Source organism: Lathyrus oleraceus, chromosome 4, assembly GCF_024323335.1.
Source record: "Lathyrus oleraceus cultivar Zhongwan6 chromosome 4, CAAS_Psat_ZW6_1.0, whole genome shotgun sequence".
NCBI classification, from domain to species: Eukaryota; Viridiplantae; Streptophyta; class Magnoliopsida; order Fabales; family Fabaceae; genus Lathyrus; species Lathyrus oleraceus.
This window is the reverse complement of record NC_066582.1, coordinates 355820383-355825063: the sequence shown is the minus strand read 5'-3', so window position 1 is coordinate 355825063 and position 4681 is coordinate 355820383.

The window sequence follows — 4681 nt, the reverse complement described above, 5'->3', positions numbered from 1 at the left end:
TTTTGATCAATTAAATTCATAAATCTTTTTGATTTTTTACCCTGAACTACGAGGTTTTGATCTTACCTTTGTGATGGTACGTAGGCAATGGGTTTATCCATTCAAAAAACAAAATTTGTAAATATAATCTATTCTCTTCTCATTCCCCCCAATCTTTTGCACATATTTTCACAAATACCAACCTACAACACATATTTGCAAAAAGAGGTTCCCTTAGAGTACTAAGGATGGTTTGGGTGCGTAAAACCTTCCCATTTCATAACCAACCCCCTTACCTAGATCTCTGACATTTTTATTAGTTTTTGATTTGATAAAACTTCTTACTTGGCTTTTGTTCGCTTTTTAGCCTTTCCTTTGGACAAATAAAAGTGCGGTGGCGACTCGAATTGTATGTTTACTTTTGGTTTAGTCAATAAACCATAAGGTAAAGAAATCCCCGCTACAGAAAAGTGGTGACTCTGTCGGGGATCTAACACTTCCTAGTGGGTTTAGCCTACTTTTTGCTTATGTGTGTTGTATGTTTATATTTATTTGTGACATATTTTTATGCAAATTTGGGATGACCGTATTGCTTGTAATGTATGAATTGCTTGATATATATATCAATCGCTTGTATGCTTGGTGGTTTCTTGTGAGATGAGTTCTATACCCGTACTCGAGTGCACTTATGATAGGAGAATGGCATAGTCTTGTTGACTTGTATGGAGTTATTCCTTAGCAAGTTGACTTGCAAGTCCATTCACTTGGTGGAGGTCTTTTTGGGATCAATAATGTCACACGAGTAGTCGTGGTTAGGCATTAATCTTTCCAATATAAACCTTAGAAGCCAAGGACCTTAGATACCTAGCCCATCTTGGCCTATTTTAGGACGTAGTGCGAAGGTCGTTCAAGTGTAAGATTTGATACGATTGTTACGCGATACTACACTCATAAGAGTCTCTCTTGAGAATATTTTTGGAAAACGAGTAGTCGTTTTATCCGATAATATCCAAAAGATGAGATGATGAATGTGGGGACCTCTTTTAGAATATGATTGTCAGGTTTAACCATAACACACTCCCTTTGGGTGGTTCTTAACCGAGACTCCATGCACGTCACTTACAACAAACCCTTGATTCACGGTTGATATATGTTCTCGTATATCCTCAATATCAATGGAACTTGGGTGTTGATAAGGTGTAAATCATAATCCACCAAAATGGATGATTGATATTGATGATGACTTGAGCCATCCTGTGACCTTTGTGTGGCATGACTTGCTTGATCCTTGAGTCTGATTGTTGCATCCATGCATTCATGCATTCATATGCATCCATATCATAAAAAATAAAGAGTTTTCAAGGAACTTAAGAGGTCTATTTGCAAATTTTCAGACATGGATAAGCAAAGAAGGAATACGAAGAAGTACAGTTTCAGACAACCCGACTTGAAAGAGTTAAGGAGTTTGATATCTTATGTATTAGATCCTTTGGAGTTCAAAGCTCGCCATGGGAAGATCTTGTCTATTCTTTCTACCCAGGTGGATGAAGGTCTGATGAGTGTGTTGGTGCAGTTCTATGATCCTCTGTATCGTTGCTTCACTTTTCCGGATATCCAGCTTTTGCCTACACTTAAGGAGTATGCCTATCATGTGGGTATACCTATCTTGGATCAGTTTTCGTTCAGTGGTTTGGAGAGGGTTCCTTCTTCCCAAGAGATTGCTGACATGCTTCACATAGATGTATCTGCCATTGTTGCTCATATGACTACCAAAGGTGGAATTCAAGGTCTCCCATCTGATTTTCTCATTACCCAAGCTACTTTGTTTGGGAAGGCCATGAGTGAGGACGCCTTTGAAGCCATATTTGTACTTCTCATATATGGGCTAGTGTTATTCTCCAACATCGACAATTTTGTGGATGTGAAAGCTATTAGGATTTTCTCTTCTCTTAATCTCGTTCCGACTTTGTTGGGTGACACTTATTTCTCTTTGCATATGAGGAATGCAAAGGGTGGTGGATCCATTGTGTGCCGTCTGCCTCTGTTGTATAAGTGGCTTATTTCACACTTGCCTCAGACGCTCGCCGTCAAGGAAAACAAGGGATGTCTACGGTGGTCCACGAGACTTATGTCCCTCACTAATGATGATATCTTTTGGTATAACCATGTGTACGATGGCGTTTAGATTATTTATTCTTATGGTGAGTTATCCAATGTGCCTCTTCTTGGTACATGTGGCGGAATTAACTACAACCCTGTTTTGGCTTGCCGTCAGCTTGGGTTCCCCTTAAAGGATAAACCTAACAACATTTTGTTGGAAGGTGTATTCTTTCAAAAGGGTAAAGATCCCCAAAACTTGAAGGATAGGATGGTCCGCGCCTGGCGCAAAGTTCATAGGAAGGGAAGGAAGGAGCTTGGTCCGAAGAATTGTATCGCTTTGGAACCCTACACCTCTTGAGTGAGGAAGAGAGCTCTTGAGTACCGCATGCCTTATGATTATCCGATACCTACACCTATGGTTATGGTTGGGCCTTCAACCCTCCCTAACCAAGGAGTAGAGGAGTTGAGAGATGAAGATCGCTCGTGAGCTTGGGTTCGTGAGCGAGAGGAACTTCTTCAGCAATTCAAAGATAAGGATGCAGTGATAGAATTCCTAGAGCATCAGGTTATCGATGAGCCTGATGATGTGGTTACTTCTCTTCTTCCTCAGTCATCCAGGTTTTGGAAGAGGAAGTATGATCGGCTCGCCAAGGAGAAGGCCGATATGGAGGCAGCTTATGAGAGAGAGGTGAAGAGGCTTCGTGCAGCTTATCATCCGATCTCGAGTGCTTTGGACGATTGTTTCTAGGGCTCCATAGGATGTTCATTTTCCTTTTCTCTTGTATTGTATTTGGTTACCAAAACTGTACTACTTCTTTGGTGTAAAATTTTCCCAAATATTATTGCTCTGAGTATTCCATATGTGTCTTAAGAGATCAATATTTTCAAATATTTGCAAGTAGATCTCTATAAAGTTCCTCTGATAAAAACAAACCATATGCATAAACATTGCATGCATCATATGCATAAGAAGGTTTTGTTCTAAGCTTCTTGATCAGTGGTCTAACTCTTTGCTCTTCATTTATTTTGAAGACAAGCTGACGCACCGGTATAACACAAGGGCCAATCATCCAAAGATAATGGAGCACTTAAAGCAAGAGAACCGGGAATTGAAAGAAGAGGTTTCTAGGCTGACTGCCATGATGGAGTCAGTACTGGCCGCCCAGAGCCTAGCTTCGCCCACTCCTGCAACTCCTCCCTAGAGGACTGTTATTTTTGAGGTTGCTACCTCGACTGTGCCTGCTGCAACAGCCCATTTCGCTCCAACTATGCCAGCCGGGTTCCCTTGGGGAATGCCCGCCAATTTTGTGTCTGAGGGTTTTCTCCTACTCTCTCTTCTCTGCCGGCATCTAGGCCGGTCCTTTCTGTGCCACCTCCCGTTGTGCACACCCTACCCCGAGTTGAAGACACCATCTATCATTTCGAGCCATCTGAATGCCCGAATGTTTATGAAAAGATGGACGAAATGAAAGACCAATTCCTTGAGCTGCGCAAGGAACTGAAGACTCTGAGGGGTAAGGACCTCTTTGGTAAAAGTGCTGCTGAGTTGTGCCTCGTGCCCAACGTAAAGATCCCTATTAAATTCAAAGTGCCTAACTTTGAGAAATACAAGGGAAACACATCCCCTCTCAGCCATCTTGTGATGTATGCTCGCAACATGTCAACTCAGACAGATAATGACCAACTACTTATCCATTACTTCCAGGACAGTCTGTCTGGTGCTGCGCTTCGGCGGTACATGGGACTGGAGAGTGCGAACATTCGCTCTTTTAACGATCTTGGAGAGGCCTTCGTCAAGCAATATAAATATAATGTGGATATGGCTCCTGATAGGGACCAGTTGAGGGCGATGTCGTAGAAGGACAAAGAGACCTTCAAGGAGTACGCCCAGAGATGGCGTGAACTGGAAGCTCGGATAGTGCCTCCCCTAGAAGAGAAGGAGATGACAAATATCTTCTTGAAGACTTTGAGCTCTTTCTATTATGACAGAATGATCGCCAGTGCTCCCTCAGACTTCATCGAAATGGTGAATATCGGGATGAGATTGGAAGAAGGGGTCCGTGAAGGACGATTGTCTAGGGATGACAGCTCTTCAGCAAAGAGATATGGGGGCTTTCCTAAGAAGAAGGAGGGAGAGGCACATGATGTGTCCTCCCATATTAAAATAAGGCCCTCTGTAAAGAGCAAGAACGTGCGTCCTGCCGTTAACCAACACCAGGTGGCTTATATAGCACCTGCCTTTAGAGAAGTTCATCAACAACAACAACAACATCGTCCACAACAACAGGCCTACCAGTCTCGAAACAATAATAACACCAACACCAGCAACTACAAGAGGAAGAGGGTAACTTTTTACCCAATTCCTATGACTTATGCTGAGCTTTATCCTTCGTTGATCGATAGAAAACTGATTACTCCACGAGACCCTCCTGCTGTACAAACCAACCCTCAGTGGTGGTATAAGCCAGAACTGCATTTTGTATACCATTCCAGTGCTCCCGGACATGATGTGGAGAATTGTTACCTGTTGAAGACCAAGGTCCAAGACCAGGGGATAAGTAGTATATTGTTTTTCGAGGATGTGGGTCCGAATATTAAGAAG